This window comes from Salvelinus namaycush, chromosome 40 (assembly GCF_016432855.1).
Source record: "Salvelinus namaycush isolate Seneca chromosome 40, SaNama_1.0, whole genome shotgun sequence".
NCBI lineage: Eukaryota > Metazoa > Chordata > Actinopteri > Salmoniformes > Salmonidae > Salvelinus > Salvelinus namaycush.
Window position 1 is genome coordinate 8,266,701 of NC_052346.1, and position 27,664 is coordinate 8,294,364.

At 42.6% G+C, this 27,664-nt stretch overlaps 1 protein-coding gene across 7 annotated transcripts in view; it reads left to right on the plus strand.

The window, feature by feature from the left end:
* The first annotated feature begins 11,137 nt into the window (after positions 1-11,137).
* The window catches only part of LOC120033107 (bromodomain adjacent to zinc finger domain protein 2B-like), a 68,944-nt gene continuing 52,417 nt past the window's right edge, over positions 11,138-27,664 (plus strand). For all 7 annotated transcript variants that reach the window (XM_038979359.1, XM_038979361.1, XM_038979360.1 and 4 more), the window contains exons 1-2: positions 11,138-11,314; positions 24,270-24,313. The gene's annotated coding sequence lies outside the window, so the exon portion shown is untranslated. The remainder of the gene's footprint in view (positions 11,315-24,269; positions 24,314-27,664) is intronic.

Below are 27,664 nucleotides of genomic sequence, written 5' to 3' on the forward strand. Positions count from 1 at the left end.
AATTTAATTGGGGTGGCCAGTAGCCTAGTGGTTAAGTGTGTTGGGCCAGTAACCGAATGGTTGCTGGTTTGAATCCCTGAGACAGCAAGGTAGACAAATCTGCCATTATACCCTTTAGCAAGGCAGGTAACCCCCAACAACTGCTCCCTGGGTGCCGGTTATGTGAAAGTTGATTAAGGGAGCCCTCAGCACCTCTCTGACTCAGAGGGGTTGGGTTAAATTTGAAACACACATTTTGGTTGAATGCATTCAGTTGTGCAACTGACTAGGTATCCCCCTTCCCCTAAATATTACGAAGTGTAGGCCTAATGATTAATGCCCTCAGGATGTACAGCAGGTATCACATTGTTCATAAAGTACTGTAGTTTAGACCATTATTTTATGCTGACAATCAGAAATTGTTTTGACAACCTAAAAAAAACTTGTAGTTATGTAGTAGATGGACTTAAGTAGCCTACCACAGCCATTGAAATAGAATCCGTAAAACGGGTTAGAGGTTCTATGGATTCTATTTCTATGACTACTAGCACCATCTTTGTCCACATACACTCATGAGCTGTTCATAGGGATAGACACTAGGGGGCGCATCATCTAACATTTGAATCCAACCACCTTGTAAAACAGATTGTGCTCTTCTATTATTTGGATGTTACAGGCATGTTTGTTTTGTCACCAAGGTAATTAATGCCTTTGCCAACAGCTCTAATGAGCTTTATTTGAATAATTGACATAAAAGCTCTTGTAGACCTTCTAATGAAAAGAAGTCAAGGAAAAAATAAATCACAAGGTCAATACAGTACTTTTTTTTTAGTCATTTGCATTTATACGTTATGCATCTTTTGTACAATATGGTGCAATTAATTTAATGAATTGTTAATTAGAGTAAAGCCTCAGAATATTCCATTTAATTATGACAATTTCAGATAATTCTCTCATTCTGAGATCTGTATTATTTTCCACTTAAAATAAATACATCTCAATGTCAACATTTAATTTTTGTTTTAAGAAAGTCCCACAGATGGTAAACCACGATGAGCTAAACAAGCTGGGTTGTGAACTGGAGGGTATGTGAAGGATAATGTTGGAGGTCAGAGGTCAGGTGTTGGATGGAGGAGGGAACACGGTTAACCGTATTGCTTTACAACAGATGAATATGTAGAAGCCAAGGTCAACAAGATGCTCGACCGATACACCCCCATCCACAGAGTGTGCCATTATTACTAACTCCACGGGCCGATGGCGTGGCGATCAGATCAGGTGTAAATCCAGCACAAGGCTAATAGCTTGAGGTCAAGGAGAGAGTGGTGCCTCAGATTAATGGCTGACAAAAAAGGACACATGACCTAGTGTCCTGATGAAGTGCAAGGCTCGATGAAATGAGTGGCTTTGGGGTGAGCCTCAATTGTATTTCCTTGATTCCTCACATCCTCCCTCTTCGTCTCCTTCTCAAAGCACACAAGGTTCCTCCCCTCTGATCTTTATTATTCCAATGCGTTTTGAGAAGGAGGCAAGGAGAGAGGACGCAAGGAACTAAGGGAATATAATTGAGATTCACCCCTAGTCTACCGTTGCGGCTGGTCTCAGCCCTTACTCTTCCATTCACGTCATCATGTGCTCTCCTCCGCCGATGTCGCTTATTGAACAACAAAATAACATTCCTTGGAGCCATTTTTCATTCATGTTTACTTTGCAAGTATTTCAGCATAGGAACATTTTAGCTTGTGGGCATGTAGGCAAAAATATAATGTGAAGCCCAGTGAGGAAACTTGATCCACACTGCTTCAGAGACACTGAGCTGTCACTCTCAATTTCTATCTCATCGAAGAGGGTAGTGGTCTAATAGCAGGCCAAACGTCTACTTTTCAACCAAGAGAGATAACGAGAAGGGAATAGGGCTACATTTATGTTGCTTTGTCAGTTCTAATCCTGCGTAATCAATCAACCAATGTCTCACCAGACTCTCGGACATATCAAATGTTAGTTTGGTGCAAACTGCAACAAACTGTTACTGAGTTACAGAATGGTGCGCTATAGAAACACAAGCTATATTATCAGTCTCAAAGAGTGTTAGAGAGCCCTTAGACACAGACTAGCTCCAAGAATGTCTGGACTTCTCCAGCGGTGTAATCACAAAGGAATGCCCTGAGACATTTCTGCTTTTCCTCCACCACAGCCTTTTTTCCCCACGGCTGCTCCAGGTCTTGAGAATCTCTTGGCCCTCTCCTCTCACTGACTCTGTTCCTGGAGGGACACACATGAATATGCCACAAAGGGGTCCTTTATTAGAGAAGAGCACCACACGACCTCAGTCGGGGATCACAAAGGGTTTGAATATGCCTCAAGTCCGGATCACCTGAACTCGAAACATTCGCCCTGGATGATGGAACGTTATAAGCGATCCAAATAGGACATGTTGTTTCAAAGTTGCTATAACGTCAGGGACTTTTTAATTGGAAGGAATTACATAGATAGTGATTTCTTGAGAGTAAATGACTTTATACTCCATTGATAATAATCTACACATTTGAAGAAAAATAAAATCAACCTCGGGAAACCCTATGGGATGAGAGATCTTGTTCTCAAATGAATCCTTTGAGACGCCAAGTCATTACAATTACAAAGACAATACACTAATAAAGAAGACCGCTGTAAGGTTGAAATAAAGCCACCCTGACAGCTAGGGGAGGTCCTTTCATTTCAACTTTCATTAGAAGGTTTTAATAAATCAAGCAGTCAATCACTCTTCATTACATGGAATCATAAGAAACCTTCGTCCGAGCTCAGAGGCCTTGAAAACAGTTCAATCCCTAGACATTTTTTCCCATCTTTATTCTCCCCAGACACATCGTGCCAGATGTCATCTACTTTAGCCTACCCTCTCTCAGTCCTTCTCCCCTGTCTCGTCCCTGCTGCTCTTTGTTCAGATGAGCTCTGTCTGAGAGGAGCACACACACGCGCACGCGCGCACACGCACACACGCACACACCCAGAGGAGTGATGATGTCACCGTTGTGATCATTACTGTAGTGTGTGTTGTGGCGGTGGCCTATTTTTGACCAGGCAGGCGTCATGGAGGGCAGTCCAAACGTCTGCCTCAATGCTGCTGCCTCGAGGAGCAGCGACCTGCCACCATTAATTAATACACATACAGTGACACACCACCATTAGCGCAACACAAGACTAAAGAAGCTCGGACACACAAGACTGTGTTCTGGGTCTGACACGGACGGTGAAGAGAGATTTTTTTCTGTTGTTTTTGACAAAAGCCTACAGTTGAAAAGATGTGTGAGTAAATGATATCTAAGTTCAGTCATTAGAAACTCGTCCTTCAGCAAACATCAATGAAAAATAGGCTATAGGATATTTTTGGTCTATTACAAAGCTGTGAATATCACACATCTCTCTAGTTTTACTCTTTCTATGAAGGACAACATTACAGTGGAGTAGATGGAATGGCCATCTGACTAAGAGGTGAACTCCCACATGTCCTCGGGGATCAGCCAACTGGGAAAACGTGATAGAGAAGAGACTGTAGAAATGTGTGGTAATATCCAGACAAAAGGGGAGCTGTGAAACACGAGAACGTGAGGCTCGTTTTCTGTGGGAGATGAATGTTTCTCTCTCTTCTCCAAGGCTATTTCCTTCCATGTCTGGTGTCATTCATGTGGAAACATCCTGTAAGCAAAGGACAATGTTCCCATAGTCTATTCTGCCTATGTGCTGATGAGTTTTTGTACTGTGTACGTCCAGAGAAATGCAGAGTATTTCTACATAGAGTAGAAGTTGAATGATGCACAGGAGACTGAATACTATCTAGGTTACAGACAATAATGTGAATAAGGTGTATATGTTTGAAATGAGGTGAAGTGGGCTGTGTGTGAGAAATTAATAGCCTCTCTAAGATGCATTAGAATAGTGGTATAATTAAGCTTGAAAACTAGCACAAAATGTCACAACAAAACCCTACTAGATCACAGTTTTATCTCGATTCTGAAATCCATGCCATGAAATGCCACATTTCATCCTCTTGAACACACTGTATAAAATAGGTGCATGATGGGAAAAACCTCAACCTGCAGAAGAATGTTATGAGCTGTTGAAAAACATGAATAAAATAAACACAGCTTTGGTGAAACAGTGTTTTAGTACAAAGAGACAGAGGAGAGACAGGAGAGGGATGGAGGAAGGGAGAGAGAGAGAGAGAGAGAGAGAGAGAGAGAGAGAGAGAGAGAGAGAGAGAGAGAGAGAGAGAGAGAGAGCGAGAGAGAGAGAGAGAAAAGTGCAATTTTCCAAAGGTGCCCGTTTTGACAGAGATATTTCTGAAGACTATATGGGTTTACAATATCCAGTGATTTAATGTTTAAAATATGTTGGCCAAACAATAACTTAAATTCCCCCTAAAGGCTCTATCAAATGAAATTAGCTTTACAAAGGTTGGCAAGCACTAAAGCTGAAAGCAAATCTCCGAAAATGTATCTGCTGTTCAAGGTTGTGTTTCTAACCCTCCCATGACAAACAACTATCTTATTTCTAGAGAAACAGAATATTGCAGGGTCTTCTTTTCTTGATTGATCCATATTCCACCAAATGTTTTCTCCATATCAATCCTGACATTGTTTTTCTTCCTCCTTTAGATAATTCACACTTTCTTCAGATAAAGTAACATACAACATTAGCATTTAAAAAGTAATTATACCTGGCCAAAGACTGTAGAAACCATAGAAAAGGAAATGTACTGTCTCTGTAATTCCTGTCAGATACAGTATGTTTGCCTTTCTCCAAAATGAGTACCTGCCATGTAGACAAGAGGATATGACGTAGGCAGGTTGTGGAAGTAGTGTCCTTTTAGTATGAGTAGATTATGTCATCTCTGTAGCTGAAAGCACAGTCAACCTAATGACAGATAAGACTCCCTGTCCACAAACATTCCCCACACAAACAGCGTCTATTTTTACCTCTGTCCTGCACTTGCCTAAGGTAAACACAGAGTATATCCGAAATGGCACCCTTTTCCCTAAATAGTGCATTACCTTTGATAAGAGCCCCTGTCTCTGATTGAAAGGAGTGCACTGCATAGGGAATAGTGGGCCCTGTTCAAAAGTAGTGCACTATAAAGGGAATAGGGTGCCATTTGGGATGCAACCTTTGTCAGTTTTGAGTGCTTTTAGCAAATGGAAAACTGCTGACATCCAGTGGTATGTTTGCACACACATTTGGCCGGGTGAAGATGTGTTTTTATTTGATTCCGGGCCATTTTGCTGCTTCGCTGCGGTGATGGTGACATTTTGCCGTGATCTCATTCTCTCTGTGAAGAGATGCATCATTCTGAGGCCATGACTTGTTTCTTTACTTTCCTGGCACTAATGACTGCTTTCCCACAAAGGAAGCAGCAGCTCACCGTGTGTGTGTGTGTGTGTTTGTGTGTGTGTGTGTGTGTGTGTGTGTGTGTGTGTGTGTGTGTGTGTGTGCGTGCGTGCGTGCGTGCGTGCGTGCGTGCGTGCGTGCGTGCGTGCGTGCGTGCGTGCATGTGTGTGTGTGTGCAAATGTCTCTTTCTCTCCCTCTGTCTCTCTCTCTTTCTCTCTGTCACCGTGTCACTCTCTCTCTCCCTCTCTTTCCCTCTCTCCCTGTACGACAGCGTATGAGAGTGTGTCTGAAATAATGAGTCATTCTTTACTAGGCTGCTATCCTGATGATTGTAAATTATTTCTCTCTACCGGATTACATCATGAAACGATTACAGCCTTATTCAATCAAACCTGGAAATCTGGAAAAACCCACATTCTGCCTGTGCCAAGAGGAAACAATTTTGAATGGATACAGATGAGTTTATGTTTGTTTTACACAGTAAACATTGCTTTATTGAGCAACATGAATCCAAGTGTTTTTGACTTGTATCTGTGAATCCCTGTTACGTTGTTACAATGTTGTGAATAAGACCCTAAGAGGCTTTCTATCTGCAGTATATTGTACCTGACCTTTCTCCTTCTTCTCTCTCCTATGAGTGACAGACAGTGTGATGGACGACTGAAAGCCTTTGCGGTGCCAAAAATACTCAAGACAAAAAGGCATCTCATCTCTAACATCCTCTGACCCGCCTACTGTAGCCGGCCTTGTGCCCGGGTCAAGGGTTAATGCATTCTTCACTGTCACAATGAATTCCCATGAGCCACTTGTGGTAGTGTGGACTAGCATTGCTGCCTGCAGCTCCCAGTGTTCAAAAGTGGAGTGGTGTGCACCACTGGCTCTGGCTACCATTACATTATTGCAAACCCCTCTTAGCCAGTGGTTGGAAGACACTGATCAATAGCTCTGTTTTCATCTCGCTTAATTGCAGAATTTCATGACAGTGAATGAGTAGGTCTAAGCCAAGATATTGCTTGCAGCACAACACTAAGCTAGGATAGTTGAGGGTTGAGCTTCGATGAATTTTCAAATCGTGTTTATATGTTAATGCATTCATTAGATATTTGAAATGCAAATGTGGATCTTAAAAAGGAATATTGTATGTAAACAACTTGTCTGACATAACTAATGTGTTATTATGTTCTTTATTGGTCCCTTGGTGTTGCAACAATACAGTTCAATTCATTGTCTTTCTTAATCATTACGTTTCACAATCAAACCAGTTCTAGGCTTACTGAAGATGTAGGCTATTGGAGGAATGTTACAAACGAGACAGAAATTAGCACGATAGAGCTAATAGATTTATGGCTTCTGTAAATTGATTTAATACGGTAGATTAAAAGTACCACTAGTGTAGTACTGGTGGTGGACTTAAATGAAAGGAGTACAAGATATCAACTGTGCTTGTCTGTATTGATATAACACAATATTTATTTTCTTTTTATTTAACCTTTATTTCACTAGGCAAGTCAGTTAAAAGAACAAATTCTTATTTACAATGACGGCCTAGGAACAATAGGTTAACTGCCTTGTTCAGGGGCAGAAATATAAAGAGACTACTCTCTTAATTTCAGTTAGTGGCTATTTATTCATTCAGTGCCTTTATGTGGGGCATAACAAGAGGACTTTAATTCAATTATGTCGAAAGACAACCTGAGGGCCAGTTTTTCAGTTAGAGAGAAAGAGCGAGGACCTTGTTTTCAGCTCTCGCAGAAAATGTGTGTCGTTGAAATTAAACTCCTCTGTGTTGCTGGAAGGTTTCTGTGTTTAATGGAAACCAGGAGGGAGTGAGTGGGGTTTAGTGTAAGCTACAGAGGAGATGAATCTGTATTCCCTGAATGTGTCTCAGGCTAAAATCAATAAATGCAATGCAAGCACAGCTCTCCGCTCCCCTCTCTCCTGATGGGTGTCCCTGTCTTTCCTTGGACTAATAGAACAATAATAATGAAATCCAAATCCCCACATTATAATTTGTTTTGCATCAGTCTCAGGAGAGATCTTCTTTAGCAGTTTATTTTAGTGGCTCATTATACTTTCTAATCAAGACATAGACAGACAACCTGTTTGCCCTTCCCCCTCCCTCCCCTCTCCACCCTGAAGTGTGCTTGCTCACATTGCAGTCATCGTGCTGGCACTTATTATGTTACAAGTGACCAAGGTAGGGACAATGTTCTCAGTGTGTGCAAAGAGGACCCAGCCAGGCTACCCGGGCAGGCAAAGAGTGCTTCTTCTTTTAATGATGCATCTCAGAGAGGTGCACATACAACCCCTCTCCCTCCCTCCCATCCCTCCACCACCACCTCTAGCACCCCACGTACCCGCCCCCCTGTGCTCTCTTTAATGAAGATTCTCCAATGCAATTAAAATTCCCTGCGTCTTGCTGCTACCGTATGAAAAAACACAGCCACTGTCATTTCTCATGTCTTGTCAGTCCCTGGTTGCTGATGATGATGCGGGGGAGGGATAATTCACCCGTTGCCACTGGCCACAGCACTGTGTGTGTGAGGAGCAACCAACCCCTATCTCAACAGGTAATGGAGAGGAGGGGGAGAAGGAAAATCAATGGCCAAAGAGCATGGAGAAGGAGCTTATAAAATGGCTTTACGTTTCAATAGCTGAAGAAGGGCATTCGGTGGCCATCCTCTAAATTCAGATAGGGGGGACTGTCCATGGACCTTCACATTTCTTTTAACTGTGTTCATTGCCATGTGCTTGGTGCTTGTCCTTGAGTGTAGATGGGTTTTCTTTTAGAGACAAATTATTATCGCAAATGACTTGCATTTAGGTGATTGCAATAGTCATTTTCAGTGTTTAGATAATGTTAGTTTAGTAATGCATCCTAGATATCACCTAATTACAACTCCTTTAAGTTAATGCTCTTCAAACAAATTTTTTAAATCATGCACAATATTATTGTTCTCTTGTGATACATAGGGATTCATAGATATTGCCTTAAGTGACACAAAGGAAGCACTCTATTCTATTCTCATTTCCTCATTTCATCCTCTGAGTGGTTAGCATCTCTATGGTGAGAGGGTGCCCTTACAACAACAAAAACACATGAAAAAATCACATGGGGGAAAAGACACATGTGCATTTAATAATTTTAATTTCCACATTTTTCCATCTTGAACCCCCCCCTCGACTTCAGAAGTTTTCATTGATATTAATGGCACAAAAGTAACTCAGTCTAGAGGATTGCACCATATAATAACACTATTATTCTATTAAAGGTGTTTAAAGCGGCAATCCTTAATTGAAACATTAACAAAGTGTACTCCCCGCCACAGTTTCAGTAAAAAGCTGAGTGATGGGGCTGGAGAAATGCAACCACTCTCAAATCCGTAGACTATGCTATGGATGCAAGGACAGACCATCGATGATTTCAAAATGATAGTTTAAACCATGTTTTTTGGCTATAGAGTGGTTGTTTAAATATACTTTGTTTACAAACATTGGAGTAAAACAAGCTTATATTTGGGGTTCTGATGGGGTAGGACAGTTGAACTAAGCTGATGAGGCAAAATACGTTACATTGTTCAAGAATCAATGGGTACATATCATTAATTTATAAGTCCAAAAATGGATGTAGCAACTAAGGAATGCCCCTTTAACACAAAGTGACCTTCATACGGCAGAACTATGTCGCCATTTAAACGTGACCCGTTAACCTGTCCGAAAATGTTTTATTCTGTCCACTGTTCCACGAATGTCCTGCAAAATCATTCCCTTGTCCCGCGTTTGGGCTTTTTAGATGTGGTCACCGTAATTCCACCAGTGGAAACATTGTTACTGCAACATTGCTATTGCAACATCTTTTCACATGTGATGAGAATAACATTATTTCAACCCCACATGTGAACTTGCTAAATACTTTCACATGTGGAGTTTTCTTGCATGTGAAACTATTCATTTGATTTGGACTTTCACATGTAGAATTGCAAGTTCACATGTGAAAAACAATGACATGCAAAAATCGAATTTGCAGTTTTATATGTGAAAAACGTTCATGTGAAAATCTCACTTTCACATGAACGTTTTTCACATATAAAACTGCAAATTCGATTTTTGCATGTCATTGTTTTTCACATGTGGAATTTCAAGTTCAGGTGAAAAACAATCACGTGGACGTTTTCGCATATGAAACTGCAAATGTGATTTTCACATGTGAATGTGAGATTTTCACATGGAGTTTTTTTAACTTGTGAACCTGCAAATTAGATTTTTAAACGTGATTGAATTCCACATTTAAACTTGCAATTCCACATGTGGAAGTACATTTTCACGTGAATGTTTTTCACATAAAACTACACAGCAAATTTTTACATGTGCACGTTTATAACATGTGAAACCCGCAAAAAAAAATGTAAAATGCGAATGTCACCTGAAACTGCAATTCACCTGTGAGGTGAAAACATGTCATTCTCCTCAAATGTGAAACATGTAGACTTCACATGTTAACATGTGAAGTCTACATTTTATACATGTGAAAATATGGTTTCACGTGAAATTTAAGCTCAACATGTGAAAACAGCAAAACAAATTAAGGGTGGGGCCAGAGGCATGTAAACAGAGCAGAGCAGTTGTACCCATTCCATTTTTAACCACTCCTCCCCTTGTTGTTTTCCAGTTCAATGAAATAATCTGGCTGCCTGCACCCCTGTCTGACTGACTAAAATCCTTGTCTGGGTCACAGGGCCCATGCTCAGCCTGTTGCTTGTTATGTGTTCAGAGACAGAGGTATAGAGCGTACAATTAGGCACACAGATGGCTGTTGTGTCTTTGCCATGCAATGGTATTGATCTTCTCCTTAGGAAAAGATCTGTGTATTTCTCCCCTGGATTTTCTGTTTTGCAAGTGCGTTCTGTTTGAAAACCAAAAGGCAACATTTGCACAAGTACCTCCCACTTATTCTAGCTGTAAATCATTGGAAGTGACATAAAGGGGATACTTTGATCACATAGGATTATCTTTTGAGGGTTCATCTGTCACTATAAACCTAAACAGATTATGAAAACACACATAACGATTTGGGCAGCAGTATCACTGTTTATCCTGTCCCAAGATTAGGAATGACACAATGTGAGAGTTAATATTAAATATTAACTAAATTTGAGCATCACATGTACTGTCACAAATGATGATCAAACACATTTTGAGCATTCATTTCAATTCCACACATGCATGCGTTTCAAAACAGCAATGCACAGTTCAAAAAAACATGTTTTATTATAGCATTTCCATAGACAACATGTTTATGTCAATAATAAATCATATATTTCCCTGATACTGGGAATCGCATTAACGTGACTAGTTGATCTCTAGCCTATGGAACATGCACTGAAAGTAATCATTCTAATTTGAGAAGTTTCAGTCATTCCATACATGATTTGCATTATGCAGGTCATCTATTAATAATATCAATGATGATGAATAACCAATTACATAACTTTAAAAAACAAACAAATAAACAAACAAAACAAGCCAATAAGATTCCTCATCCTTGAATCAATAGATGCTTTTGTTTGGTCTTCTTTTTTCCCTGTCACATTAGCATATGGTGTAGCCCTAATCATAGTTCAACTGTCTTATTGTTTTCCTAAGTAAAACAAACATTGATCTCTATTAATGTCAAATACAAGTTTTCTTTTGTGGCAGCATGTAAGCTGACGTCACATTGGTTCCTTGAAGTGGAGCTGAATAAACCTTGAGAAGAGTCTCCTTCAATCTGCTGTTAGTAACTAACACACACACTCACTCACACCGAGACTCAATTACTGCCCAATTCCTTTCTTTATCATCTGATACCGGCCTCTTTCAAAACGAAATCGAAAAGAGGCTAGAAGGCTACACGAAGTATTACTTGAAACAAAATCCCGTTGGAAATAAGTATTAGTGTCGAAACTAAAGGTAAGTGTTCTCTTATTTCAAGGTGGGGGTAAAGAAGACGGTCTGTTATATCATAGAACAAGCGATGTAGCTGGCTTGATTTGTTTCGCGAGGCGAGCTGTAGTTTCTTTGCTTACTGCGTGTGTCCCTCAATCGTCAACTGCAGATTGATAGAAACTTATCAAATTGATACAATGTTATTCTAAGCAATCGGCATGTGCGCCTTTACTGCATGGCAAAATAATAGGCTACATCAAAGTTGTTTTCTAGATTAAACGGAGTGTTTTGTCGTTGCTCAGATCAAGCTAGTTGTGACCTGATAGTCGGAATCGTCTTTGTGTCCTCTCTCGTGCGCTTTAATTGAACTGTTCTATTATAATTTTTTTAAATAAAAACTGTTTTATTTAGTTCAGGAAAACTTTTTTGAAGATGTTTTTACCCACTGTTGTACATAAGTTGGCTAGTATTTTTTGTGCACATTTAAAGGAACGATGTGGGAGTCAATGAAGGTAGGGAGCACAAGCTACCTTTGGTCTATTTAGTTGTCCGTTTACAGACAGGGCAAAATCCGAGCTAATAGCTCCTCAATGCGAAAATAAAATAATTAGTAAGCATAAACATAAATACTTGATTTAACTATAGAACAGATTGTGTTATGGTTTGCCAGGTAAAATTACATATCTTATTAGTAAAATCAGTTTGATGTTTTTGTCGAGTTTCAGGCTCTTTTTACAACTGGCTAAAGCTATCTTTGTTGCTTCCTCAAACAAGAAGCAGCTGCTGCCTGGCCGAGTTGTTGAAATGTATCCCTTTGTGTATATTACAATATCCTCCATTTTTCTACCCTTCCAAACAACAAGCCTTTCGCCATCTTGGTTGATTTAAATTCCCTAAGCACCCCACGCTTGAAGGAAACGTATCCATGTTTTACATAGAGAAAGTTTAAACTAGACTCGGAAAGAAATGTAGACGATGACGTCATGTGAAGTTTAAGAAAAATGTAGCCAACATTAGCCGGTGATTGGAAGGCTTGAGTTGTAACAATTTGGTGTTACGTTTGAAGAAGAGTGGGATTCAGCTACAATGTTACAGTGACATTATACAGTGTTGCAATAATCGGATGCGTGTTTTTGAACGCGCAGAATACACAAACGGTGTGTTTTAATACCGTAGTGACAGGTGGAGATGGCATGCAAACTGCCCTTTTAACCTATATTTTTTTTCTCACTGGACTTGGTTAGGTATTTTCTGCATGCACTTTTTCTAGTTTATCAATGACACTTTGATAAAGGTGTTATTTGTCACAACACTGTTATTCAATAACATGAATAGCACACATTATGTGTTTTAAACGTTCAACCGCTGGAATTAGGCAATAGGCTAATCATAATCGATTAGAATAAATATGCTATATCAGAATGATGTTATGATACATAGTCCAGTGTATCATCATATTTTTTGTAATTGCATTTAAAAATATATATTGTTGAATGGACTAATAGCCAAGTAGTCTAGTACGTTTAGACGTTGATCAACAGCTATGGATGTTTATACCAATGACAACTTTTAATTAGTCAAGCAAAGTATTATTAGTATTTTCCCCTTTCCCTCTTTTCCCGTTTGCTTACTCCCCTTTGCAATGTGGGAGTCGTTGACACTTGTTTACAAATAAAAGGCAAAGATTGTGTGCCTTGGCTTATCTACCGGTAATAACACAATGTTCACCTTAGATGACTATAGGTCTGGGCCTAATTGTCATGCCATAAGTGGTAGGCACTATTGAACAATATGTAGCGTAGTCGTTATCCACCGTCTCATCATTGTAAAGCTCATTTCTGAGAAGATGGCAGAGGTGTGACAGAGACAGTAGGTAGTGATGACAGTAGGCTGAATTTGAGTTTTTTTATTACCATGTTATAACATGCCATGGGTTCATTTGTCTGTTTTGTTGATGTTATAGCGGAGGAAAGATTCCAAACGTAGGCTACCTAAAGTAACAAACCATTTAGTTCATCATCAAAGACTCTCCTGTCACACTAGAGATTATACTCTCATCATCAGTTGTTCTGGTGAGCATCCATCCACCATATCCCTGTGGGATAGTCTTTCAAATGGATCTCAGTTGTCGTCTCACAAGCAGTTGTTGTAAAAAAAACAACAACAACAATGATGCTTTGTGATAGGAAATCTAATCATTTCACCTCCCACCCTCTTTGTTTGGATATTTACTGCTGCTAAGCTAAAGTGCACAGGAGCAGATGTTTAGCCAAACATCCTTGCTGAGGGAGGCGCGATGCCTTTTTCCTTCTGGGAATGGCTCCTCTCCTCTCCCTGTGCTGATGCATGGACATGACAGCTGCTTGATTTCATGGAGCTGCTAAGAAGCCATTAGTGGTATCAGTGAATTGAAACGGAACAGTCTCTCCCATTTTTCCACCGCTATTACAAATGTCTATTGTTAGCTTCTTTTGTGTGTGTGTGTGTGTGTGTGTGTGTGTGTGTGTGTGTGTGTGTGTGTGTGTGTGTGTGTGTGTGTGTGTGTGTGTGTGTGTGTGTGTGTGCTGCAGCTGAACACACACACAGCAGAACAGGGCAGAGGAGCACTAATATACTTGTGTTGCTGTGTGTTTCCCCATAATGCGAGTGAGAGAGAACAAATCTGTCAGGGCTTGTTTGTGATGTTGGTTTGAAATGGAAGCAAACTGTGCTACCTCAAGCACACTCAAATCAGGGATGTCTCCATGCCTGGCCAAGAGAAGCAAAACAATGTAACTGTAGTGCTCTACCTCTCTCTCTCTCTCTCTCTCTTTCTCCCCCTCCCCTCTCTCTCTCTCTCTCTCTCTCTCTCTCTCTCTCTCTCTCTCTCTCTCTCTCTCTCTCTCTCCCCCTTGCCTTCTTTCTCCCCCCCCCCTCACCTCTCCTCTCCCCCCCACAGAATGTTATTTTCTTTGCCAGGAGATAAAAAGGACTTCCGCTTGACTTGAACATTCAGGAATTAAAGATAGGCATGTTTAAGCCCTATTTGCATGTCTGCCCAACGTTGCACCAAATGGTTGCTATTGACTAAGCTGATTAGGAGAAATTAGGTTTAGGAGCCCCTGTGTCTGGGGGTGCTGAAACGGACAAAACTTGGACAGCTTTTCTACAGACAATCCCATATGCACACAAGTCTATTCTGTCTAATCCTGTACTATTGAAATTAGGGGTAATAATGTTAGAGGAACGTGCCTGCTTTCGTGTCCACCACTTTTTTGTCTTTTTGAAATGAGGTGAGGATGGTTATCCAGTCAACAATCAAACATTTTGTCGCTATCAACGCTACCACTCTTTGAATTGATCTTAAACGCAATGCCCACACGGCTCTCGCTGATTGCAGTGTGCACTGAATTTGATTAGCGTGCTATATTCCTATACTGCAGCTCCTTGTGCTAGTTTCAATGTTTCCCTCCATTGTTTGTGAGACACTGTAATGAAGCATTTATTACTGTAACCCTAGAAACGAAGGTCTACATTGTTTGTTTCTGGCATTGATTTTCTTGTTGATGTTGTTTTGTATGGCCTACACAGAGATTGATTAGCTTCTGTAAACAGATCTTATGTGTGGTAAGGGAACGAACAGTTGGGTGCAGTCTATGAACTGCACTGTAGTGCACTGTGGTGGTGGTGTGTTGTTCACACTTATTTTAAGTTTTCAACTCTATAGAGGAAGTAAAGTCTGTTTTGTGTTATGTGAAATTAATCAACCAGAGCCTAATTACATAAAGCTGGATTGCCACTGAGTCCTCCATCCCTGTGTTTACTTCAAGCTCTCTCACACACATGACTTCTCCGAAGTCAAGTACTAACTAGACAGAGGCTTTTATAAAGATGCGTGGTGAAATTGATGGCCCTGTAGCGATGCAGGAATTGGCTTAAAATCCAAAATGTTTAATTAGGCTAATGCTGATTATTATTGTTGGCTATTAAACCGTTGTTACTGTGTATGGTAACTGTCATGTCTGAAAATGTTACTTGCAGCATGTGTAGTCTATACTCATTAGCACAACTGTTGACAGAGGCCTATAAGTTAACGCCAGTAGTTGGTAGGGCAGGTTTGTTAGTGCTCCTATGACCTACTTCACCTTCACTTTGCTATTCTAGTCACACTGTACATTACATTAAGTTGAGATATAGTATCGACATAGCATTTTTACATAGCCTAGCCTACGTTATAGCCCACACATCCATTTTACAAACATGGTGGTAGTATGCAAGATGAATGTCGGCAATATGCAAGAACATACCATGGGCATCTACGGTGGCCTGGTTCAGTTTGTGACATGAACTGAAAGTAACTGTGTCAAGGGGAGCATTACTGGTACAAGCAGATGTCAGTTTTACAGCAGTCTGGCTTGTTTAACACGTACAAATAATCCATGTGTTATTGGTGCTTTCATAGACTCCACAGATAGTAGCATAAATGCCTTTTGTACAACCAGGTCACGCCAAGTTCACTTTGTTTCTGAAATACCAAAGACACTGAGGCCATGTTTGGGAGAAAGGGAGGCGATTAGCTGCTTAGGTCTTTTTGTTGTCCGTCCCCTGGGCTTCTTCCTATTTATCATTCAATGTGAGAATTTCCTTAATGAAACTCAAGGTTATTTTTTCCATGGTCTGTCTGTCAGGATGCTTGTTGTTCCACTAGCAAGGTGAAGAGGTTGATTTGTCCCTCAAGTAACGCCTCATTTTCAAAGTCCTTGAGCTCTGCAAAAAGTCTATAAAGGAGTAGGCGAGCCTGTCTGTCGATTCATTCTTCCTTCTTTGTACTGTATCATAAAACCAGCCCGTTTTCTCAAAACAGTCACAAAGGGAAAACCAGGCCTATTGACTTGATTTGTGAGGGTGTTTGAGGCAGAGACAAAAACCTGTCTTTAATTTCAGCTGTAGGCTATTGCTTACAGTAGCCAGGTATTAGGCCTTACAGTTTCCTTCCTTCTGTCCCAAATGAGCACACTTCAATCTAGGATGCTGATAGCCTGATGAGATCTAAGAGCGTCGGTTAGGCTAACTGATGTAGGAACTGTGCCAAGTATAGGCTACAGAAGACTATCCTTTCCCCCCAAAACAACATGGTTCCATTCATAGCCTAGTAGTAGATTAGCTAGGCCTACTGCTTAACGCCAGCCACTCTGTCTTGTCTGTAGCCATGCTAAACGTGTATGGCTTGATACCCTATGACAGAAGAGTCAGATAAAACACAGCTCTGCTCAACATGAGTCCTTCAGAGTGGGTCCAAGGTTGATGCTTTCGAATGACATCATCTGAAGGAGGGTATATCCTAAGCTATGCGTAAGGAGCAATCCACTAGAGTCGACACCATTAGGGCTTGTTTTTAGTGGTCTTCTCCTGCGAGCCATCCATGTCTTTTTGCCCCTCCGGGAGATTGTCATATTGCCTGTGTGTGCTGTGGCTGGAATGCTCCAGTGATTGAGTCCCTGCCTACTGTGATAATGGGGACGCTATTGGAAATACCAATCGTGGTATAGCCTAGCCTAGGCCTGTTCGGTTGGCTTATCACCCTTTTACATTCTCTACTAAAATAGTATGCAGCCTTCATGCTCTATTCACGTATCTGCAGTATCTCTCACATGCTGGGAATTCTGAAGTGTTGTTGGCATTGCGGATAGAAATATCTTTGGATGTGGGAATGGGAATTGTGTAAGGTTTTGTATTGTGGTGGTGCCGGGGACGGTCAATGTTGTTCATCATACTAGGACAGCTGGTTGCAGGATTGAGGAGCATGGAGTAGCCCCTCGGTGGCTGTTAAAAGGAAACAGGCACACACACACACAGGCACACACACACACAGGCACACACACACACACACACTCTGAGGTTGCGCTTCAACAATCAACCTTTTATTTATTGATCGTCCAGCATTTAAAATCTGGTCACTGCTGCCACAAAGGCTTTTCATTTTAGCTGTGCTGGCAGACTGCTGCAACCTAGCCAGAATTTTAAATATTACATTTTAACTGAGCGCCATAAGAACTGACAAGGATGTAGAGGGATGGGGGGGAAAGGGAATCTGTTCAGCAATGAAATAGCCTAATTTGTGTTGGTCAGCAGTAACCATACAGTGGAAGGTCTTCTTTGTAAACCGTCCTGCTTGCATTTGGATGAGTAGGGCAGGAGTAAAGAGATCTTAGGCCTAGGCTACATCCATGCAGCAGACAGATGCATGTGTCAGTTGTATTGTACTAGAGCTGATTCACAGATAATAGGACTACACTTCAGGGGCGTACTTAGTGATTTGGAGGCCCCAGGCAGGGGCCAGTCTTCGCACGTTCATCCAAATAATCCTAGCGTCCGAACAGTGCACTGTGCCCCCGCCACCTTTCCTTCGATTCACAAGTGGATGAAACTATTTCACTTGAGAATGCATCCGAGCGAGTGAAACAGCGCCCCTCTGTCTTACTATATGTAACCCATGTATCTGATGCTGTCTGGCTAAAAAGAGAATGACATGCCATACTCTTTTTGGCCAGACAGCATCGGATACATGGGCTATACATACATGTCCTCTGCCTTGACGACGATGGCAGTATTTTCAGCAGCGCCTGTCTTTTTACTAAAGAAATATGTATTGCATCCCCCTAGAGCCCTCAAACTCAACACTGGATCTCGAAGCCAGTTCCACTGCTTTTTTTCATTGTACCCCTCTAATCAGGGACTGATTTAGCCCCGGGACACCAGGTGTGTGCAATTAATTGTCTGGTAGAACAGAAAACCAGCAGGCTCCGGATCTCACAGTGTAAGAGTTGAATACCCAGGGCCCGGGCCTGGTTTTCTACTAAGCTAACATATGGAATTGTTTTAAGATGGTCATACCATTTGATTTGGAATTTTAGGACCCCTCTAGGTATCATAAAATATATACCAAAATTATTTGATGAAACAATGGCCTTACATCTAGTAGTCCATAGAAACACGTTGAATAACAGATTCATACATAAACAAACAGAATGAAAAGGAAGTATGTTTTGAAGTGTCTGTCCTATATACGAGAGATATAAGGAAGGAACTCAGGACAGGATTTTGAAAATATTTTTTTACTGTGGAATTACCTGCATACCTTTGACGTGGAAATGCCCTATTCACTTCCATTACAAGTCCCGTGGCACTTCTGGGAGTCGTAGCGCAAAACAGAGAACACCATCGTGTTCGTGAGAGTCTTTCTATATTAGTGTGTAGCACAAAACATTCGAATGCTACAGATATTTTCATGAGAATACAGATTTTTGGGATGTCTCATGGTCTGACCAACACCGCTGTAGCTCTGCCACCTTCCACCGCAGATGCGGAAGGCCGACATTGGCGGATGCGGTGGATTGGGACAGAGCCCATGCAACAACAAAAAAGATCTCTCTAGCTTAAAGAGACACAGCGTGGGGGGTGCCTCAAGCGGGGAAATTTGTAAAAATAAAGAAAAGTTTATTTTTATTATGCCCAGCTCATGAGGCCCCTTAATGATGATGATGATGATGATGTGAAGCCTGAAGCAATTGCCTCTTCTGCCTAATGGCAAGTCCAGTGCTAAACTTTCTATATTGTCTTTTACTCATCTAGTAAAATGTAGCCTACAATATAGATTAGGCCTTTGCATGTCATGGTGATTTCAGCTTGACTCAGCCTACCTTGTAACAGAGCTGCTGCCTAAACATTCTCCTGATTGGATGAGTCATTACTGGACCCGGAGCTAACTGGCTGTTTTTAGAACTAGACGTCAGAACATGAACTTCACCTCGGGAAGAGGGGGATTCAAGTAATCCACACTAGCGTGACTAGTACAGACGCACCGTGGAGTTATTCCTGGAATGGACGGGTTCTATCTGTTCATTTGATGTTCTACAATCTGTTCTCCATCAGGATTCGTCCGTCTTTTCCCATACGTGTGTGCTGTGCAATAACTGAAAGACACTTAGCCTACAAGCAGGAAAAAGCAGGGAACCACATGTAACAAGTCATTCATTAAAGGCCTGTGAGAAGGAAATGGAAAGTTGAAAATGTGCCACCATTTTCTCTCAGACCTCATTCTCTTCCACAGATAGCCTAGACACATGCTGTGGGGATCTCTCCTCTAGTCTCAATTTGGCGGGAGTTGAAACAGAGAAACCGTCGCTCCTCTCCTCCGTCTGCCCCAGAGTGGCTGTTGTTATTCCTGGCCGCCATGAAAGGCTAGCTGCCTGCCTTGTGGCATTGTCCCTTTCTCTAAACGATGACTCTGAGAGACAGCTGTAACGCGAGACGCCTCTACCCAAGCAGGCGCTCGGAGAGCGGACGGGGAGACGCCTTTATCTCAGGCTGGGGGGCACTGACCTCTACTAGCTCACAGGGCTGCATGGGAGCAGTGCCTGGAGTTAGTATCCACCCTCTACTAACTGAAACTCTTAGACTACATAATAACATCCATGGATTGGGTTGCAGTGTAGTCGGCCTTGTGGGCCTTGGTAGGATTGGTGTTTTGTGGTTGTTGTGTTGTGGTTTGAACTAGTGTGTGCCTGTGTGGCAAGGTTGTATTTGTGTGTGCGGGTATACTTGTGCGGGTGTGCTTGTGTTTGTCTGTGTGTGTGTGTGTGTGTGTGTGTGTGTGTGTGTCTTATGTTTGTTCAAAGATGGAAGCATCCACACATCCCCTTGGCCTGCAGGCTACGGCTGCTAAATCCTCTGTGAGAGCTCCCGCGTGTAATCCAAATATTTAGAGCTAATTTAAGCATGGACCAGAAGCGGAAACAACATCGCTCTCTCTCTGTGTGTGTGTGTGTGTGTGTGTGTACGTGTATGTGTAATCTCAACACTGGGGGGAAATGAAAGCACTCAATCACTCACCTGTCAGAGCTCTTTACTCCCTCCAAACATACACGTATACACGTATACACACACACACACACACACACACACACACACACACACACACACACACACACACACACACACACACACACACACACACACACACACACACACACACATACACATACACACATATATACACACACACATCTCCCTCAGGGTTTGACAGGATTGGGCTTTTATTGACTCACTGATTGAGACAGGCGATTCATTTAATGGAAACGTTAACGACCGAAACACAGTAATACAGGAATCAAGACAGATGGACATCTCTCATCTTTCTCCCTGTGCTTTATATTAGGTTGAACTTTGGTGATCATCTTGTATTTTAAACTATCTCTTGTAGGGAATTACATGTTGAGGCTGAACTAGGCTAATAGGGGGAGTACAGAGAGAGGATTATTGCAGGGTATGAATGGTTGGTCGTTTGTTGGTCGACCCAGAGCCGGCCGGGCGGGAGAGAGAGAGAGAGAGGGCGGTGGGTGGGAGAGGCGTGACAGCTGCGTTGGCGGCTGCTGTGAGTGACCTTCACGCGTCATCTTGGTAGATTGTCAAGGCTGTTGGGATGACACTGAGCCATGGAGCTCTGCTCTGCTCTGCCGGAGCGGCTGCTGTGAGTGACCTTCACGCGTCATCTTGGTAGATTGTCAAGGCTGTTGGGATGACACTGAGCCATGGAGCTCTGCTCTGCTCTGCCGGAGCGGCTGCGTCCTCTCATTCACTCACTCAGACAGACAGTGGTGCACTCCGGGTACAAGTTGCCCATAGGCACTTCTTCCTCTGAATTGTAACTGTAACCATTAAGGGGGGGTGCCAAGCTCACCTTAGATCAGTGTCTACTCTAGAGGCTACTTCATCCTACTTCTCATGGTTCATTTGTGTAGCCAAGTATCAATTGTATAGCCTGAATGAATGAAGTCCCACCGTAGTGAACGTGGGTTGCGTTCAGTCTGATGACCCACCGTTACATCAGCGTGTCTTAAAGGCTCAGTGCAGTCAACATTTTGATTTCCCTGTGTTTTATATATATTTCTACACTATGAGGTTGGAATAATACTGTGGAATTGTGAAAATTATCATAATGCTGTTTAAAAATACATTTCAGCCTGTTTTGGTGTGATGGAGTTTTGGCCTTTCATGGTGACATCACCATACGGTAAATTAGTTAATAGACCAATGAGAAAGAGAGTTCAAAACCTCTCTGAGCTCCCCAGTGGCACAGTGGTCTAAGACACTGCATCTCAATGCAAGAGGCATCACTACAGTCCCTGGTTCGGATCCTGGCTGTATCACACCCGGCTGTGATTGGGAGTATTTTTGTTTATTTTTTACCATTTTAATTTAAAACAATCACAGTAAGTTACTTAATTGTTACCCAGAAATGATTTGATGTTGAGATAAAAACGATTGCATTGGACCTTTAAGCTGAGGCCAGAGGCAGGTCCGTCCAATTAGCCGGTGAATGATAGCCCCATAGGCTAAGTGGAGGGAGACGGAGAGAGGCTCCCCTCAGATTCATCATGATGCTACTGTAGGAATTGGCTCCGAGCCATATTGGGAGTAGCAGTAACAGGGCTGAATCATAAATGGCACACACATACAGTACCATCACGCTCACGCTCACACATACAGTACCATCACGCTCACACATACGCTCACACATACGCCCATGCGCTAATGCGTACACACACACACACACACACACACACACACACACACACACACACACACACACACACACACACACACACACACACACACACACACACACACACACACACACACACTGTTTGTGTTACACGATGACAGTCCCTCGAGGGTGTCCTCTCTCTTAAATCCCACAAATGGATTGTGTTTTGTTCGTTGCTTTTCAGACAGTTCTTGTGCTTTACATTGTGTGGGATAACCCACTCCCCAGGAATGGGACTTGCTCCATCAGATCTAGGAGGAAGGCATTTAATGGAATAGAACACACAGAGAGGCTCTTCTGAATATGCTGAGAGAGAGGATCAGAATTGCACTTAGGCAAACGTTTCTGCACACAGATTCTTCTCCCTCCCCTCTTCCTCGTCTCTCCACAGAACAGACACGCACCTCTCGCCACAGATTCCATTTTGTCAGCTTTCAGCTCCAGATCATGTAACGATAAAAGATACTGCCCCGCAGTTAAACAGTGCCAGTAAATCACACGCAAAAGAAAGCTGGGAGAAGCAGTATTTTTAAGCAGAAAGAGAGAAGGGGGAGAGAGAGAGAGAGAGAGAGAGAGAGAGAGAGAGGGGCTCTTTGTGTTCTGTGTACTGACTTTGTGCGATGAAGAGATGAATCACTGCTATTTAGGGATCGGTTTCCTGCAACTGATTGTGTGACGACTCAGTGGTGGGTAGATTGTCAAGACTTGCCTGTTTTGTTCCGGAGGTTTCAGAAAAATGTCTGCGGCCAGTTCACAGTCAGTGCCCTCTGCTTTCATCCCTCCCTCCCTCCCTGGCCTGCGATATCACAGATGAGCCAAGAGCAAAAGGAGACAAGCACCTTTTTAGCATGTCTGTCATTGAATGGCACTTTATGAAGGCATTGCTGAGGTTTCTCCTCACTAAAGTCTACATTACTAGATTTATCGTGACGGTTCTCTCCGCCAAAGGCACTATTCAATTCCAAGCCTCCAGGGCCACGTCACAGCTGTTGCCCTCGAGGCCTGGAATTGAAAAGCCTTGTTCTATGTGGACCTGTTGTTTTGTGCCTGCGGGCTTAGAGAATGTTTAGGCCTAGTCAGATGCTGCTTGCTATCATTGTATTGCTTATGACTGTGTTTGAGTAGAGCGTACGTAAGGCTCTAAAGTGTTCTAGACCCGTTGTCTTAGCAAATAGCTAGCATAGCCGTAGTCAGGTCAGTGTGTATTTCAAATACCCAGGCAGGCGAAAACGGGGTGAAGTATGTAGCTTCAAATCTCACCACTCTCATTACATCACTCGTTGGCTGGGGGAATCATTTCAGCGTCGCGCCCTCTCTGAGGGAACATCCTTTAATCATGGCTCTAATAGGCCTTTATGAAGACGCACAGATGAATTCCCTCACTCGGCCCGGCACGGTGTGTTATCACCACGGAGATGTGTAATCAAGGTGATGTGTGTGTGTGTGTGTGTGTGTGTGTGTGTGTGTGTGTGTGTGTGTGTGTGTGTGTGAGATCAGACGACCAGATCAGGCCTGTGGATGACTAGGAGGAGTCATTATCGCTAGATCACGTCGTTATTATAGACGGACACCGTCACTTTAGTTAATACCGTTTATTTCCTGTGGAGATTTCAGCCGTAATGGCGCGCACGTGTGTGTGTTTCTGTGCCCCTGTGTCTGTCTGTGTGCTATAGAGTTTTACCCAGTGTCAGGGTGAATGTGTGTACCAGAGTGACCATGACACCACTAGCGGTGCTGCAGTGAGAGAGACAGTGCCACTGCCGTGACACACAGGCAAGACGGTCACCATGTCCTTTCGGACGCACAGGCTGAGAAAGCTCCCTCGCTGCCTCTCCCCTTCTCTGTGCTCCAGGAAGACAGATAGATCCGAGACAGTGTAGCTCCGAGGGGCGTGAGAACACTGGGAAGGGCTGGTTCTCTCTCCTAGCAAGAACTGTCTTGTGTTTTTAGGAAAATATCCTCCTCCCTCACAACAAAAGCCATAATGTCTGGCTTTCATTCTAACAGGTTGAGCAGGAAAAATGTATGAGTGTGTGTTGTGTGGTGTGTTTGTGTTCGCATGCCTGCTGTGCCTGCGACAGAGAGAGAGTGTGTGTGTGTGTGTGTGTTAGATCTGCTCTGCTCACGCTCAGTGCCAGCTCCTAGCTGTGTCTCAAAACGTCATGTCCTTTTGTCTTGTTTGATCTGTCAGTTGACCACAGCAGCACACAGAGCTTTGATATCGGTGTATGTTGGAAATGAATTAGGTATTCACCCATCAGGGCCCAAACTGGTCGTCATTAGCGTTTAGATTGTATTTTCCATGGAGAACAAATGAAATGAACGGTGTCATACAGAAGAGATATCAACGTATAAATGGATTAACCTGGCTGTTGTCCTCTTTTTCTCTCTCAGGTGTTAGAGCAGTGATGTCACAGAGCTGAAGACAATTCCTGTCAGTGAGTACTGACTCTTTTCGCTGTTACCTTTCTATCGTCTCTGAACGACTGTCAACAACATAGCTTTTTGTTGTTGTTGGGCCCTGTGTGACATTCCCTAATACTTATAGTTGTTATGAGAGGAGCTTTTGATTATTATTTTTTGCTCAACTTGTCATCAACAAAATTTGTTTTGGCGTAGAGGAGAGTTCGCAGACTCCTTCGATTCCAGGCTTAATTAGATTTCATTCTTTCGACACAAGAGGATTTTCTCCCCCAATTAAATTTAACAAGGGCTCCTTGAAAAAGCAGTTGTTCTGATTACATTACAAATTCAGAGTTTCATTCAGTGAATCGTGCAATTAATTACATTTCTCTCCATTTTGATCAGAACATTTTCGGGGGCGAGGGAAACATGCGAATTAACCATCATCAGTGTTTGTGATCTGTTGCAGTAACATTGAATTTAAACAGTTATCACAGTATCTGTTGATGTAGTCTAACATAGAATTTAAATTGTTAGGCCTATCAGTTGGAGCCAAACTGAATCATGTTCCTCAACAATAGAGTGGATTAAATTGGTTGGCTGGTTAGCCGTTTCTCACCCTCTCTTCTGTGGCTCATCTGTTTGGCCCTGCTTATCTTTGTTTTCTCTCTCTCTCTCTCTCTCTCTCTCTGTCTCTCTGTCTCTGTGTGTGTGTGTGTGTGTGTGTGTGTGTGTTACCACTGGCTCTACTCCCTCAAGGTTTCACCAAGCAGACAAAGGTGACGGTTTTATCCCACAGACAATGACTTGCACTTTTCTCCCTTTCTCACTTTATGGCTTTGTGCTGATGAGTGTGTCACCAGATCTAATCTCACACTTTATAAATCAGCTTTATCTCTTATGCAGCTCAGCTGGGTAAGCGTACCGTTGAGAGTTAGGTGTGTTTATGTATTTTGAGGTAGGCCTATTCAGCAGATAAAAATATCAAAGGGGAACGGTTCTCCTCCTAAATGTGTTTTTCAAGGTGATGTTTGCTTGACGTATAATACACCTGGTTTGAGAATCCCCTGCACTGCAAATTGTAAGTTACACATTTCGGACCGGCGCTGGGCCTTTACCTGTTACATACCATGTAACCTATTATTGATAGCTGTCTGCTATCAGTCATGATATTGATGGCTCCGTTTGAAATGGATTTCCTGGAAATGTAGGGCTGGAGAACGGGTGAAAGGCAAACCCCTCTGGTGGCTGTGATGATTTGCTCACTGTTGAACACTGCAGTGAAATGTCCACCTATCAGTCTCTAGTGATCGTACAGTATTTCTGTCTGTTTATTCTTCCATTAGTCCATAGAAAACAGGCAGAACTTTGGCAAACATGAACGTCATCCAAACAGCCACAGTACAGAGCAATTATCCAACATTAGTTCCTTGTAAGAGGAGGGTAGGAAAAGGGAGAGTGGTGCTTAAATACCCAGAGGGAATTACGAATGTTGAATCAAATAGAGGAGAGACAGAGAAGAGAGAGAGAGAGAGTTGTATTGTATTGTTTAGAGAGTTTACACATTGACACATTTAATACTGCCTTGCACACTCTTGCCTGCGTCTAGCTGATCTAGAGTGTAATCATTAGTCCAACAGTTGCAAATGAGAGTTGTAGCGTTAGTAAACCCACTACAATCGTGCAGTACAGTGTACAGTCAGCAGCAAGCAGTTTAGCAGTTACATTTGTGGGCCCCGGTGGCAATTCATTAATAAAACCAAAAGCTTACTTTGACTTGGAAGAGTTCCAGTGTTGGATAGCCATAGCCAGCTAGCTGTTTGAGCCGGGTGTTTGAGTAGGCTAAACTAGCTAGCTGCATTCGATGCTAGCTAAGTAAGTGAAAGTGGAAAAAATATACCATGAAATATAGCTAGCTCTCCCTCTCTTGCTTCTCCTTCATTTTGGAAGAAATATATTTATTCAAAACTGTTCAACTATTGTCTTACTCTCTCTTTGAGTCAACTAGTCACCACATATTATGCACTGCAGTACAGGCTAGCTGTAGCTTATGCTTTCAGTACTAGATTCATTCTCTGATCCTTTGATTGGGTGGACAACATGTCAATTCATGCTGCAAGAGCTCTGATAGGTTGGAGGACGTCCTCTGTAAGTTGTCATAATTACTGTGTAAGTCTATGGAAGGGGTGAGAACCATGAGCCTCCTAGGTTTTGTATTGAAGTCAATGTACCCAGAGGAGAACGGAAGCTAGCTGTCCTCCAGCTACACCATGGTGCTGCCCTACAGAGTGCTGTTGAGGGTAATATAGACCTTCATTGCAAAACAGTGTGTTTTAATCAATTATTTGGGGATCTGAATATATTTACTATAGTTTTATCTAAAAAGGATAACTTGTTTATTAATGTTTCACTATTTTTATTTTTATGAAATTCACTGAGGTGGATGGTCCTCCCCTTCCTCCTCTGAGGAGCCTCCACTGAAGCCTGTGTATGTGCACACATGTATGCGAGGGTGTGAAAAGGACAAATTTTAAGAATAGATCGTTTTTCTTTGTTATGTGTTTGGCATTCTCTCTTTGTTTTACCACCAGCAGAGGCTAACCCATGATCGTGAGAGAGAGGTGCTGGGAAGTGTGTTTGTGTTTGTTTTTATGTGTGTGTGTGTGCGTGCGCGCAGTGTGTGTGTGCGCGGTGTTTGTGCAGTGTGTGTGTGTGTGCGGTGTGTGCAGTGTGTCCAGTGTGTGTGTGTGTGTGTGTGTGTGGTGTGTGCAGTGTGTGTGTGTGTGTGTGTGTGTGTGTGTGTGTGTGTGTGTGAGAGAGAGAAAGAGAAAGAGAGAGAGAGAAAGATGAGAAGTCAGCCTTAATAACTAGCTGATGTTCCAGAACACACTTCCCTCCTTTCCTTCCCTTAGATGTACAGTGTGTTCTCAGTCAGTATAGCCAGTGGCCTGACAGATTGCTGGGACTATGGTAGAAGATGGAAGCACTAAATACTAGCGCTCAATAGTACTGGGCTGAAAGGAAGGAGGGAGAGAGAGGAGAGAGAGAGAGAGAGGAGGGAGAGAGAGAGGAGGGAGAGAGAGAGAGAGGAGGGAGAGAGAGATGAGGGAGAGAGAGAGGAGGGAGAGAGAGAGAGAGGTGGGAGAGAGAGAGAGAGAGAGAGGAGAGAGAGAGAGAGAGAGGAGGGAGAGAGTGAGAGAGAGGAGGGAGAGAGTGAGAGAGAGGAGGGAGAGAGTGAGAGAGAGGAGGGAGAGAGAGAGAGGAGAGAGAGGAGGGAGAGAGAGAGGGGAGGGAGAGAGAGAGAAAGAGAGGAGGGAGGGAGAGAAGACTGAACACGAGGGATGAGTTGGGAGAGACAGAGAGAGAGAGAGAGAGAGAGAGAGAGA